This window comes from Gossypium arboreum, chromosome 10, assembly GCF_025698485.1.
Source record: "Gossypium arboreum isolate Shixiya-1 chromosome 10, ASM2569848v2, whole genome shotgun sequence".
Classification (NCBI taxonomy): Eukaryota; Viridiplantae; Streptophyta; class Magnoliopsida; order Malvales; family Malvaceae; genus Gossypium; species Gossypium arboreum.
Genome location: NC_069079.1, coordinates 26608918 through 26624987, shown reverse-complemented (window position 1 = coordinate 26624987; position 16070 = coordinate 26608918). Strand labels below are relative to the sequence as shown.

The window sequence follows — 16070 nt, the reverse complement described above, 5'->3', positions numbered from 1 at the left end:
ATGTTGTAATGTAAGTATGTACGGCCATGCGAAAATGGCTCGAAAAGGAAGCATGAACTTAGACTAATTGTGGGTTGTATGTATATATTTGGTGTCATGATGTGGCTATGGCTTGGAAATGGGAATGTTGGTCATATGATCAGCCATTGGCATGGTTAAAATGATCATATATGAACCTATGTATGGCAAGACTAGTTGAATCATGGAGACTACCAAATAGGTAAGTCCTACCTTAAAACAGATGCTGCCAGCTGCAGTGGCGTGAATGTGAAAAATCACCAAAATTCATAGGAATGGAATTAAATAGTGAATAAGCTATGTAAATGAACCTTGATGAGTCTATTTTCATATGGAAGAAACGAAATGGTCATAGGAGTTACAGGTTAAGAGATATTAAAGCTATTGTGAGACAGGGCCAGAATGGTTTCTGGGTTCCCTGTCGCAACTTTAAAAATTCACTATAAATTATCCAAAAAGAATTAGGAGACATACCTTATATGTACAGATTCCATTTTGAGTCTAGTTTCATTAGAAACAAACGACACCAGCATTAAATCCCTGTACAGAGAGATATTCAAGTTATACCACGCGAATGTCAGAGCAGTCGATCCCTGTAACATGGGTAACTTTAACTAATAAACTGTACCAATTTGCCCGACCAAAAATCCTAGAAATAAAACCATGGATGTATATATGAGTCTAAATTCAGGGAAAATTTATGAAACCAGTTTCCGAGTTTTGAAACTCGAGATATGATTTTTAAGGCGACAGTGACGCAGTTTTCCAGCCTGACTGGAAATGTCAAATTGGTGGGCAAAAACATGTGAACTTGGCTTGTTAACCCCTCGGGTCCGACACCGGCGATGGTCTCGGGTTTGGGGTGTTACATTCCCCATGTCAATTTGGCTTTAAAATGTAGTGTCTTATATCGTACAGGGTTCCTACATAGAAATTAGTTAAACAAAACTAAACCGAAAAATAAATAAAGTCCAAATAAAAATAAAATCATCCCAAAATAAAATTACAAGTCCCAAACAAAGTAAAAATAATAAAGTTAAAAGTTAAAATTTTGAAAGTTTTTAATTAAAATCGATATTTAGCCAACTCTCCTTGATCACCGAGTCCTTCCTTCGACTCATTTCTGATATGGCTGCCCTCGTACTCACAGAACTAGTGGGGCTCGTACGGCTTGGGATGTAGAAGGTCGGTTCTTCTTCTTCCTCGGCTCTTCTTCTTCCTCCTTTTCTCATTTTTCATCGACTTGTGGCATGAGTAGGTACTAGTTTGGTGGTGGCTTGGAGATGGGAATCCCAAACCATTGGGTGTAATCCATCCCCAACGATGTCATCCACTGCATCTACCTAATGACCCACTCCATATCGTTCATGTCACCAGTACCTTGGCTCCCTTGACCCTTTTCCTTCATCTTGTACTTTAGGGATGGCAGAACATACATTTTTTTTTTCGTGACTCGTTCCAATCTTGGATGTGCTCGAAGTTAAGCTTGACATACTGGGTGTAGATGAAGTTCCGTAAGATGCTCTTAGTCGACTTAACAAACCACTCATTCGTGGACATCTGGACTCTATCCTTCTTCTATAAGGCAGTCACTAGGTGTAGGAAAAAGATCCTAACCTTCTTGCCACTAATGCAAGTGAAAATTTCCTTGTACATCTAATTGTCGATGCACACCTGTTTACACTGCAAGATATAGTACCACAAAACAACTCGAAAAGCCTTAACATTAGATACGTTAAGGATCAGAGAAATTCACATATAGGTAAACTACATCCATATTTTGGAAATCGAAAACATTATTGCCTGATTGAATGAAAAAGAGATGTTAGTGTTCATTTGGTGTTTCCAAATGCCTCTCCCCTTAGTTAAATATGTATAAATCTCGTCTATATCCGTGTCTCTAAAATAATTGATATCTAATGCGTCTAACGCATAAGAGACGTAGAGTGGTGCATTATAAAAATTACATATTTCTCGTGGAGTAAATAAGACCTCCCTACCTTGGACGGTCACGTGAGTGTGCACGTCATGCTGGGATTTATTCTTTCCCCGTTCTTTTAATGAGGTATAAAATTCGTGCACCACCAAGTCGATCATCGGCTCATTCAATGTAAGGAAAAAGTCAGTCTATTGATTTGCTCAAATTAAATCCAAAATTTTTTTGTTCAAATAGAACGATAGGTCAAACTTGTGTTCTTGGATAAATGCTTTTCTTTAGAGTTCTAAGAAGCATTTTTCAACTTCTTGAATTCAAAACTGGGTAGAATCAAATTCTTCCGATTCGGCTGGTTGTGCGATTTTATGAACTTTTCTCGATGCCATGGATAATGCAATAAAAGGCTAATCTAAAATTTGATAAAATGATGAAATAAAAATAAATAAAAGAGAGTGAAATAACTTTATCAACAAAAATTTTGATGGATTCGACTATCAAGGAGGACGTCAGCAGTGGCGGTAGTAATTGTGTGAGGAGGAAAAGCAGCTAGCGGTAATCGTTGAAAATTCTAAGCAATGAAAAGTTAGGAGAGGTGTGGTTTCCATTGGTGGTGCTTAAGGTGTGATTACTGAGTGTTTAAAGTAAGAAAAATAGGTTTTAGGTCAATTTAGTATTTATACTATACAATCGGGGTTGTGCAGGAATTTAGGTCTAGAATTGTAGACTCAACATCGGTGTCGTGACACCGTACTTCGAATGCTCCAGGTTTTGGTTTTTGAGTGTTGTCTCGTGACACTAAGGCATGGTGTCACAACGTTAACTTAAAATTTAAAATTATTTTAGATTTGAAATATTGTGTTGCGATAGTGAGGTGTAGTGTCATGAAATGGGGAAGAATTTAAGAAGATTTTAGGTTTGAAGTGTGATGTCGTGACACTGAGATATGGTGTCATGAAACCACCCTAAATTTCTCCAATTTTGAATATTGGATGTGTTGGCCCCTTTGTTTTACCCCTTATTTCAATTGAATCCCAAGCAGACTCCCTCTAACTGCCTACAACTGAAATCCTATCTAATTAAAACTTCCTAACCTAATTAAATTTCAAATTTCAAATTACAAAATTTACACAATTTTCAAAGTTTTAATTCAAAATTAAGTGTGGATACCGGATGAGCATTCCATTAATCATAAGTTTTCTCATTCAGATATCATCTTGGTCTATCCAACAATCGAATTTTTGTTTAGGGTTTTTCCATTTGTCACGCTCCCTTGATCCTTTGTTACCTACACACGTTGAGCTACAAACATACCTTTGACGAAGTTTTTTAGAGCTAGTAAAGAAAATTACGTAACATTCCTCCCCTATTTTGTCCTCGTATTCCATCTTTTGGGAATCATGGCCATATTTAGATATCTCTATTTCACCATTATCTTCATTATTTATTCATTCTTATCAAGATAAATGGTAGATCTAGACGTAAAAAAAAAAGCCGATCCAACAGAATGGGAATGTCTTGGTCCTCCTCAAAGTCAAGGATAACAAAATCAACGGGGATTATAAACCCGTAACTTTAACCAATACACCTTCAAGTACACCCTTGGGAGCATAATTGACGTATTTTTCAGATCCCACAATCTAAGTTTTAAATATGTGGATAAGAGCATCAAATTTATGCTAGTCCTTAAGTCATAAAGAGCCTTGCTAAAATGTTTGTTCCCTATGGCCACGGGAATTGTAAAATTTATTGGATCTTTTAGCCTTGGGGATATTTTACGAGCAATTATTATATTACAAATGTAACAGTCTGATTTAGACCCTAGTCGGAACAGTGGTTTCGAGACTACATAACTGATTCTGAAAAAAATATTTTAAAATTATTTTCTGTGTCTGTGATATGTGAATTTTTATCTGCTAAGTTCTGTGGTTTAATTTGTCTGTTTCTGTGCTTAATTATGAAAAAGGATTTAATCACATAAAAGGTGAAATTAGCATGCTACATGTTTAATGTATGTATTTGAAATGGCTTTGGACTAATAGGTCCTACTGTGGTTATTTGACCATGTAATGTATTAAATGACTTTGTTGGACATTAGTAAATGGTTTATTAATGTTTAAATACAAGGGTATTTTAGTAAAATGTTTAATATATGTTGTTTAATAAAAAAAACATAAATGGCCATGTAAAATTTACCTCTTGGCTGATTATGAAGGAGAAAAAGAAAGCCATTGAAGCATTTTTAGATTTGGCACTTGCATGCTCAAATTGTAAGTTCATTCGAGTTCGATTTTTGATAATTTCTACGTTTCTATGATAGTTGCTTCGTGTTCTTCAAAACCGATATCTGAATTTCTATTTCTGTTGAAGATTATGAAATGTTCCATTGATGATTATATGAGCTTTGTAATGTTTTTATATGGATTATGAAAGATATATGTGAGATTATCATGCTTTGTTCTTAAATTTTTGATGAAATAGAGCTATTTGGGCTAATTTTTGAAAATAAGGTTTTGAAGGACGAAATTATAAATTAAATATGTTATTTAGGCTTGTATGGAAGCTATGTATATTTGGCCAAGCTATAGTCTTGGTGAATTTTTCATATTTTTGATTTTGTGAAAAATGGACTAAATTGTCAAAGTGTGAAAATGTAAGGGCTAAAATGCAAAGTGCCCTAAATATGTGTTCATGTATTATTTTGAATGAAATGAATGATTGAATGGTTGAATTTGAATTGTATTAAATCAAGAACAAAGAAAATCAGACTTAGATCGAGGGAAGTCCAAAATAGTCAAATAATCAACTCGTTTCCGTCCGAAATTCGTACGAGGTAAGTCAAATTACAATTACGTGTTAAATTAACTAAATTCTGCGCATACAAACTATAATCTGTATTGGACGACCTTGAGAGCCTGATGAATAAATTTCGAGTAGACTCCGATAATATGCTAGTATCTGAAAAGGTCGTATGTTTCTAAAAGAATGTTGACTTTGATATGAGATATCGTCTAAGATCGTGTCTGGGACACAGGGCCTCGATTTGAGATTTACGTGTAAGACCATGTCTGGGACATAGGCATCGTATCTGATTTCGTGTAAGATCCTGTCTGGGACAGAAGCATCGATACTGAAGTTACATGTAAGACCACGTCCGAGACGTCGGCATTGTACCCGTTTATGAGTATCTGTATCGTTTCTGAATCGTCTAATGATAGAGTACGAGATATGGGAATGCATATATGAAATGTATAATCTATACAGGTACGTTTGTATCGTACTAAATTTTTGCATATGAGAGATTCTGTTTCTGTGAAATAATGAATGCGAAGTATGTATGAAATCATGGAAATGAAACATGACATGTATACAAGCAAATGAGCATGGTTAAGCTCATGAACTATTCTGTGAAATGGTTATGAATTCTTGCTGTTGATTTGTACTTTATATGATTTAATAGTTAAACCAATTGTATTTGGCTTACTAAGCTCTTTGTAGCTTACTCCGTGTGATTTTTGTCTATTTTACAGTTATCGTAGCTACTGAAGGCTCGGGGATAGTCGAGGAATTGTCACCATACTATCAAACTCATTTTGGTACTTTTCAAAGTGTAAATATTTTTAAGTATGGCATGTATAGGCTAGAATGTCAATGTATTTAAGCTTTGATATGTATATATGTTATTGCATCAGAGTTGGCTAGCAAATGGTATGTTTGTGCTTAGTTTTGGTAAATGGTTTGTGATGCCAACTTGTGTATGCTTGTAATGGTTATATGGCCTTGTATGTGGTGGTCATTTTGAAATATGCCAAGTTGAGGAAATGGTAAATTTAAGCATGTTTTGAGCATGGAATTGGCTGAAAATTTTAGTATAAATGTTGTTTAATATTGCTTGTAGGAATGACCCAAAAAGGGGTGGCAAGTTGGCTTAAACCAAGCCTATATTGTGCCACACGGTCTGTGAACATGGGCGTGCCTTGTGGCCATGTATGCAAAGCAGTAACCTTTTAAGACCACACGGTTAAGACACATGGGTGTGTCATATGGCCGAGGGCTTAACTCAGTAGCTAATTAAGTATCACACGGCCATGGCACACGGCCATGTCTGTTGGCCGTGTGTAAAAGTCAGTATATATACTCTGTTATGGCACAGTTGGATTACATAGGTAATCGCCATTTTTGTGACAAGTAAGTTTTATATATTTATAATTAATCATTCTTGAAACTAACTATTATCACGATGTAGGCAAGTGTACCTATCGAATAGTAGTATAGTTTTAGCAAGACTGGATTGTCGAACCCAAAGGAACTAAAAATACTAGTAACGACTGTTTTTTTATTATCTAGCCTAAGAATAAGGGAGTTTTGTTTTAACTAACTAATTATTTAAACTAAGAATTTACAGAAAATAGAATTGGGGAATTACTTTTGGAAAAAAGATTGAATTAAGACAATGCCTAAGGAAGAATCCACCTAGACTTCACTTGCTATTCTGACTCCAAATCGGACAATTTATTCATTTAACTTGTTCTGTAGACATACCTAAGTTATGTTATTATCCCTATTCAAGACTAATAACGTCTAATCCCTAAATTGATTAATTGAGAGTTTTCTTTAATTAACACCCTAGGGTTGTATTAACTCGATCTATGGATCCCCTTATTAGGTTTCACCCTAATTCGACAAAATCTTGTCACCCTATCTCTAGGCGCACAATCAACTCCGCTTAATTATGACAAATGTACTCTTAGACAGGGTCTATTCTTCCTCTGAATAAGAGCTTATCTTGAATCAGTATCATGGGATATCAAAACAAGAATTAAGAACACGTAATGAAGAACAAGTTAAATATTTATCATACAATTCAGAAAATAATAACAAGATTCATCTTAAGTTTCATTCCCTTAGGTATTTAGTGGATTTAGTTCATAACTAAAAAGGAAAACATCTCAGAAGAATAATGAATACAAAACATAAAGAAAACCCAAAACTCCTGAAGGGAAATTGAGGGGAGATCTTCAGTCTTGATGGTGAATCCGGCTTCTAAGATAGATCAATCGGCTTCTCTTGAGTAGTTCCCTGCCTCCTTTTCTATGCGTCCTATTTTCCTCTTCCTTTAGGGTGTATTTATAGGCTTTAGAATGCCTAAAAGCCCTCAAAATTAGCCTTTTCTAAATTGGACTCAACTTGGGCTCGGTAGGGACACGCCCGTATGACACGCCCGTGTACAATTACTTCAGGCCGTGCTCGAGCCTGTTAGAATGGCACGGGCATGTGTTCTACCCGTGTGAGTCATGCTTCGATTCTGCCAAATTGACACGGCCGTGTGGTCTGCTCGTGTGAGGAAGTCCAGGTCGTATTGATTTCATACGTTGGCCCATTTTCTCCATTTTTGGCCCGCTTCTCGTTCATTTCGCTCTCCTATGCTCACCTAAGTATACAACATGAAATTAAGGCATTAGGAGCATCGAATTCACCAATTCTAAGGAAAAATCATCCATAAAATGTGTTAAGCATGGGGTAAAAATATGTATAAATTACGGTTTATCAAATACCCCCACACTTAAGCATTTTCTTATCCTCAAGCAAAATTCTCAACTCATAATCAAAATAAATTCTTCTCAACTTATAATTTCTATCGAAAATATCTCAAAATAATCCATAGGTAATCATACAATGAGAATTCAACTAAAAGAACATTAGAGCTTCAAACATTCCAAGTTGAGTATTTAATCATGCAAAACTTAGGCATCTCCCCTTATCTAAGTGATTACTTTGATTCAAAATCTCACGGAGTTTAACATCCTCACTAAAGATTCACTCAAATCACTCAAAGTGTTTAAGGATAATGAAAGAAGCACTCATCAGTCAATATGAAAAGTTATTACCATAGGCTTGCATGAAAATCAAATTTCCACCACTATAAATTGAGATGAGACATTAATCAAAAGGTCTTTAGAGGGTTGTAATGAGGCTTGGTTAGGGGGCATGGTCACAAGCTAAAAGAAAAAGTTAGAATCGAGATTGAATTGAAAAATTACCTTACTAGAAAAATGACTAGTCATTAATCGCGTACAACAGAGCTTCTTCTCAGAATATGGAATTTGACTTCTTTGGCTCAAAAGATCACTACTACTAATATGTATACATACATTTTTTTATCAAAACAAGTTAAATAACTAACTATTAAGAACAGGACATAGCTAAGCAATTTATTCAAATCAAATCTCGACAAAAATAGGGATAAAAATAATTAAGGGGATTTCAACAATAATGGGTTAAAGGTTAATATTAAGGGTAATACAAAAAATGGCTTGTTAGCTCAACGGGGTTTACTAAGGCCTAATCGTGGAGGTCGGCTTTTCATGACATGAATGGGTTAATCCTAAGTGCCTTTCTCATTTTGACATATTAAATCAAATAATGTGGTCTTGACATGCATAATCAAGCAAGTTCTAGAATAACAATTCAATACTGACGCACTCAAAGCAATAATAAAAGTGAGCATGAAAGAATTAACAGATGCTCAAAAGGCTCAAAATTCTCACAAGAATTATGGCTTTTTGATGTTTAAAACTTGTGAATTCCAGCTCAAAGTAATACCTAAACTTTGGGGAAACAACCTAAAATTTTAAATTCCTTAAAATCAACTTATCATGCTTGATTCCCTAATGTCTTAACGTTTAAACAATCAATGCATAAATGCCTATGTTTTAATTTAAGATATATCAATCAAAATCATAAATAAATCAAAATTTATCCTAAATATGATATGAGAGCTTTTCAAGAGAACAAGGCAGTCATTCAGGGATTTTTCTGATAATGAAATGAATACCCCCCACACTTAAGATGTACATTGCCCTCAATGTACAAAGATAGATATAAGAATATAAAAATAAGATAAGGAGAGAAGTGAAACTTCCTGAGTGATGAATGAATTTCCTTGAACTAGATTTTTAGAGAATAATCGACATGAGGGTGGAGGAGGATACTCCGGCGGTTGTAGAGGTTCATTAGTCCATAAGTCTGGCGCGAAAAGAGTATTATATCTAATGGTGGCTATGGTCATGGCCAAGCAGGACATGGCTGTCGTGGAGAACCTTTCCCGGTGGAGTTTCGAGTCCCTGAGTAATAGTGAGCTTTGGAGCTTTTTATAACTGTGATAGCATCAGGAACTCTTTTAGAAAGTATATACGGAAGAATGATTACTCGGTAGGAAATAGCCGAAATTTAAAATTGTTAAATAAAAATTATAAATCCTAATAAAAATAAGATGAAAGAAAAATAAAAAGTAGTCTTTAAATAAAATAAAAGTAAAAACATAAAATAATAATTAAAGGTTTTTAAACATCTTCATCGCTAGATGGTTCGCGAGGTGGGGGTGGCGATAAGATGTGGAGGTGCTGACAGATCTGCTGTAGAGTAGCATCAATGTTGTCAAATCATTGAAAACACTGCTTCTCAAATCGAGTGAGGCGCTTAGAAATGTCAGCATATGAAGCCGCCGCATGAACTGGACGAGAGAGTGGTGGTGGCTGAGACGGTGGGTTCTCGTGCTGTGGGGGGACATCATCAGTAATGTCCTCGGGGGCCTCCTCCTAGGTAGATTGGGCGAGATGATATTGAGGAGGGTAGGTTCCTCGGCGCTTTTCGATCATCCTCATGCTAAGCATGCTCGAGATGCCTTGTGGAGACATCTAGCCAATGAGGGTCAAGGATGATTCTTGGGCCACGGTGCGGAGGAGCCCGAAGTGTCGAGCTACCCGAGTAACATAGGGGCCAATGGAGATGACCCCCTTTCTATGCCGCTCCGTCTAGTGTTGAATGGCGAGGGCAATGAAATAGGCAAGGTCGATGACGTGTCCGTGCGACATACACTATAGAAAGTAAGCGTCGTGAGTGTTGACGATGTCAGTGCTCTCTCGCCTTCTTGTAATTGTGTAAGCCAAAATGGCGTGTAGGTACCTCAAAGATGGAGGGAGAGCCGATACCTTGGAGCAGCTAGGATTGTAGGTGGCCGAACCTAGTACTAGTGCATCCCAGCACCGTGAAGGAGAATGATGGATGTGGCGGTTGAGAGCATGTAAGTCATTCTCCTCCTTGAATTCCTCCGTATATAAGCCCAGTGCAGTATCGAATTCTGGGACGCTTAGTTGGGGAGTAATCCACCTAGGCGAAATTAGACCGTACCGGGATCATCGTAGTTCGTCATTACAGTCTGAAGATGAAATGTTGAACATAGTTCCATCGTGAGCTCGAGATATGTTGGCTCGATGATCCCAAAGAAAAGCTCCCAAGGGTCAGTGGTTAGAAGGGCCCGAATCGCATTAGCCAACTGAACTTGTCCTACTACAGCCCAGTCGATGCAGCGGCCCTCAATTAAAGGTCGGGCCTGGAGTAGTTGGAAAAGTTCTTTTTGGGGCTCGATGGGGAATTGCAGGAAAGGGTGGCAAATTTTTACGGAAGGACCCCAGAAAGATGATGCTCCCGTCCTTTTCTTTGAAGCAGGGATGGCAGCCTTTTTACCACGGGAATACGACATTGTATACCTGCAATATAAAAAGAATAATAGTAGGTACATGAATTTGAAAAGGAAAAAGCCATGAATTTGAACTAACAATTTCAGCCAAAGCTACTAATACTAACCAAACTCAACCAAAATAATTGATTTGATAGCATAATTTCACGACATTGGCATGGTAATAGCATGAAAATGAGCATAGTAATGGCATGGGTATGACAATAGAATGAGGCTTTCCTAACAACTCGATTCAACATGAAATGTATGATAAATAATCTAATAATGAAAATTAAATGATAATAATGAGCAAAATGGATATAGTATGAGAAAAATAAAGATTATTTTGATAATAAACATTTAAAAATAAGTAAAATAGAAGTGAAAAGAGTAAACAAATGCTAAGGGAGAGAGATTCGGCGTCAATAATGGAGTTGGAAGTGGCGCAAGGGCGTGGTGGGGAGGGCGTATGGACTTGCAGCGGCTAGGGTTAGGGTTTTTGGGTGAAGAAGACAATGAATAGTGCATCCTATTTATAGATTTTGGGGCACACGGCTAGGGAACACGCTCGTGTTCCCCAATTTTTGCCCGTATGACTCGTGAATTTTGAATTTGAGCGCGTCTGAAATTTTGTCCACGCCCGTGTCCCTTGGGCGTGTGGGTGCACATGGCCGTGTCGCACGACTATGTCTGGCTTCGTTCGCTTCTCCTACGCCCGTGTATGTAGGCCCATGCCCGTGTTAATTTAACAGGTTCGCCTAAGGTTGCTTGGCACAGGCGTGTCGCACGCCCGTATTAATTTGACAAGTTCGGCCACGAGTTCAAGGCATGGGCGTGTCTTAAGCCCGTGCTATTTTGGCAGGTTCGCCCAAGGCCATGTCGTACGGCCGTGGTGATTTGTCGTAGCTCGTGTTGGGGAAATCTTTGCCCTGTTTCTACGCGGTCATGAGCATGCCCGTGTGCTTGGTCGTGTCTGTGTGGTAAACCTATATTCAAGAGCTCCGTTAGTAAGTTAGGTGTTAAACACTAAAATTGAAAGAAGTTAACACAGTTAGTGCTCAGGTTGCCTCCCGAGAAGCGATTATTTATAGTCTAAGCTCGACTTACCCCTCCATTGAATGGTCATAGTGGTTCGAGGAGTTTATACTCCTCATTCCTACTATCATTCTCATCAAAATAAGGTTTTAGACGGGTGTTGTTTACCTTAAAAGTGCCGAACTTGGGATGACTTACTTCGACTGTACCGAATGGGAAAATGCTAAGTACTGTAAGAGGGATTTCTTCATTCGGTTTGGTAGTGACAATGTGAGGAACTGCGGCATCTAATAATACTTTATCTCCAACCTTAAGTTGATTTGGGAATTCATTGAGCTCGTTCTGGCGTAGTTTTGGTTTATGCGTCTGCCATTCATCTAGCTCCTCAATTTGTAGCCTTCGATCTTCATGAATAGGTCCTCTGCTACTGCTTGAGAATGGCTTATGAACTTCCTTCAAACTTATTTCTTGCAAAGTAGGTGGCACCATATTGTCAGTTTTAGTAGAATGGTTTAGACGATCACCTTCAATTTTTGATGTGTTGCCAGAATTATGAGCTTGACTGGTGATTGTTTCGTCTCCCACACGGAGTGCGAGCTCACCTGTGCCAACATCAATAATCATTTTAGCAGTAGCTAAAAAGGGCCGTCCTAAAATCAAAGGAGTGTTGCTATTCTCCTCTATGTCTAGAACAATGAAGTCAACGGGAAATATAAATTTATCGATTTTAACTAGCACACTTCAATAATACCCCTAGGAAATCTTATAGTTTTATTTGCTAATTGAATGTTCTTCCTAGTCTGTTTGGGTTTCCCAAGACCTGATTGTTTGAACATTTTGTAGGGCATGACATTAATACTAGCCCCTAAATCAGCTAATGCATTATTAACATCTAAACTACCAATTAAGCAAGGAATCGTAAAACTCCCTGGATCTTTTAGTTTGTTGGGTAGTTTATTCTGTAGAATAGCTGAGCAAACTGCGTTTAGCTCCACATGCGATGCCTTGTCCAACTTCCGCTTATTTGCTAAAAGCTCCTTTAAAAATTTCATTGCGTTTGGCATCTGCGATAGAGCTTCAATAAACAGTAAGTTAATATGTAATTTTTTAAGAGTTTAAGGAATTTACCAAATTGTTCATCTGAGCGATCTTTCCTTGTCGCGTTGGGGTATGGCACACAAGGTTTATATTCGACATTCACTGATTTGTTTTTATTATGACCTACCTCACCTTGATCTCTGCTCACTACAGTTTCTTGCCTTGGTTATAGCTTAGGCTCAACGAATCCTTTTTCATCTTGAACATTAATTGTGTTGAGTTGTTCCCTTACGTTGGGTTCAGTATTACTTGGGAAGCTACCTTGTGGTCGTTAAGAGATTAGTTTGGAAAGCTAGCCTATCTGAGTTTCGAGCCCTTGGATCGACCTGTCTCGATGTTTTGGAAACGAGTTTCTGACACCGAGATAAATTTAGACAGCATCTCTTCAAGTTTTGGTTTCTTTTCCTGTTGATAGAGTGGTTGTTGAAAACCCGGAGGATGTTGTGGTATCTGATTTCCTTGACCACCCCACGAGAAATTGGGATGGCTCCTCCAACCTGCATTATAAGTGTTACTATATGGGTTATTGTGGGATCTAGAGTTATTGTTACTCATATATTAGACTTGTTCCTTCTCGATGCTAGGGTTGAAGGGTTGATACTCTGTGCATGCTCCTCCTCCCTTCATCTCGTACCTCATTTCTGGATGTACCTGAGTAGAACCAAGTAAACCATCAATCTTTTTATTTAGAAGTTCTACCTGGTTTGATAGCATAGTAACCGAATCGACGTTATAAACGCCTGCTGTTTTAGTTGGCTTAGTTCTCATTACTTGCCATTAATAGTTATTCAGTGACATCTCTTTAATAAATTCGTAAGCCTCTTCAGGTGTTTTGTTATTGATGGTTCCTCCGGCTGCTGCATCAATCATTTGCCTTGTCGAGGGGTTCACACCATTATAGAATGTTTGAACTTGCAACCATAGAGGTAGTCCATGGTGAGGACACCTTCACAGTAGTTCCTTGTATCTCTCTCATGCATCATAAAGAGTTTCTAAGTCCATCTGCACAAACGAAGAGATATCATTATGTAATTTGGCTGTTTTAGCCGACGGGAAATATTTTAATAGAAATTTTTCGGTCATTTGTTCCCAAGTAGTAATTGACCCTTGTGGTAACAAGTCCAACCACTATTTATCTTTGTTCCTCAGTGAAAAAGGGAATAATCGAAGATGAATGGCATCGTCAGAAACGCCATTAATTTTAAATGTATCGCAGAATTCCAGGAAATTTGCCAAGTGAGTGTTTGGATCCTCATCCTGCAAACCATCAAACTGAACAAATTGCTGTATCATTTGAATAGTGTTAAGTTTTAGTTCAAAATTATTTGCGGCAACAGCAGGCCTATCTATACTTGACTCAGTTCCTGTTAAGGTTTCGCATAATCATACATAGTATGAGGAGCAGGATTTTAATTTGCTAGTTCAATGGGTATCGCAGGACGTAGCTGATTGTCTTGGTTTTTAGCCATCTCCTCGGTTGGGGTTTGAATATCGTCCTCTTGCTCGTTCTCTATGTATCTTAAGCTTTGCCTTATTTCTCTTTGGTTCTGCAAACTATGTGATCGATTTCTTCGTCAAAAAGTAGTAGTCCTAATGAGTTTCTTCTAGTCATAAACTATAAAAACCTGCCAAAGGTAAAGAAAAAGTAAATTAATAAATAATAATAATAATAAAATAGAATTAACTTGCAAGAAAAATAAATGGCTAAAGTAATAAAAATTAAGTGTTCCTAATATCTTAGTTCCCCGGCAACGGTGCCAAAAACTTAATCGCGATTTTCGTGACAGGTAAGTTTTATATATTTATAATTAATCGTTCTTGAAACTAACTATTATCACGATGTAGGCAAGTGTACCTATCGAACAGTAGTATAGTTTTAGCAAGACTGGATTGTCGAACCCAAAGGAACTAAAAGTACTAGTAATGACTGTCTTTTTATTATCTAGCCTAAGAATAAGGGGGTTTTATTTTAACTAACTAATTATCTAAACTAAGAATTCACAGAAAATAGAATTGGGGAATTACTTTTGGAAAAACGATTGAATTAAGACAATACCTAAGGAAGAATCCACCTAGACTTCACTTGTTATTCTAACTCCGAATTGGACGATTTATTCATTTAACTTGTTCCGTAAAGATCCCTAAGTTATGTTATTATCCCTATTCAAGACAAATAACGTCTAATCCCTAGATTGATTAATTGAGACTTTTCTCTAATTAACACCCTAGTGTTGCATTAACTCGATCTATGGATCCACTTATTAGGTTTCACCCTAATCCGGCAAAATCTTGTCACCCTATCTCTAGGCGCGTAATCAACTCCGCTTAATTATGACAAATGTACTCTTAGACAGGGTCTATTCCTCCTATGAATAAGAGCTTATCTTGAATCAGTATCCTGGGATATCAAAACAAGTTAAATATTTATCATACAATTCAGAAAATAATAACAAGATTCGTCTTAGGTTTCATTCCCCTTAGGTATTTAGGGGATTTAGTTCATAACTAAAAAGGAAAACATCTCAGAAGAATAATAAATACAAAACATAAAGAAAACCCAAAACTCCTGAAGGGAAATTGAGGGGAGATCTTCAGTCTTGATGGTGAATCTAGCTTTTGAGTTGGATCAATTGGCTTCCCTTGAGCAGTTCCCTGCCTCCTTTTCTGTGCGTCCTATTTTCCTCTTCCTTTAGGGTGTATTTATAGGCTTTAGAATGCCTAAAAGCCCTCAAAATTAGCCTTTTCCAAATTGGACTCAACTTGGGCTCGGCAGGGACACGCCCGTGTGTGATTACTTCAGGTCGTGCTCAAGCCTGTTAGAATGGCACGGGCGTGTGTTCTACCCGTGTGAGTCATGCTTCGATTCTGCAAAATTGACACGACCGTGTGGTTTGCTCGTGTGAAGAAGTCCAGGCCGTGTTGATTTCGTACGTTGGCCCATTTTCTTTGTTTTTGGCCCGTTTCTCGTTCCTTTCGGTCTCTTATGCTCACCTAAGTATAAAACATGAAATTAAGGCATTAGGAGCATCGAATTCACCAATTCTAAGGAAAAATCATCCATAAAATGTGTTAAGCGTGGGGTAAAAATATGTATAAATTACGGTTTATTAATGGGCGTGTCTGGTGCTCGTGTAAGACACACGGCCTAGTCACACAGATGTGTGACCTCAATAGAATTGAAAATTTTTTCTAAGTTCTGAAAATTCTGATTGTGTTCGATTTAGTCCCGACCTTATCTAAAAGTATGTCTTAGATTTTGGAGACCTCCATAAGAGATGAATTGTTGATTTGATTATGCATTAATATTATGTGATATCTGTGATTCTGTATTGATCTGTAATGTTCTATCTATCTTGTAATGCCCCTTACCTATTCCGACAACGATTACGGGATAGGGGTGTTACAACAAAAGGCATTGATTTTTATGTTCTCGCATTTCTTTAACTTTTTTTGCCTAGACATAATCTC

The 16070-nt window shown here is 37.4% G+C and overlaps 1 non-coding gene across 1 annotated transcript; it reads left to right on the top strand.

Moving 5' to 3' along the window:
* Positions 1 to 13530: 13530 nt before the first annotated feature.
* LOC128283290 (small nucleolar RNA R71) lies at positions 13531 to 13636 on the top strand. Its single transcript, XR_008273632.1, has one exon. It is a non-coding gene; the product is annotated as a small nucleolar RNA R71 (small nucleolar RNA).
* Positions 13637 to 16070: the final 2434 nt, after the last annotated feature.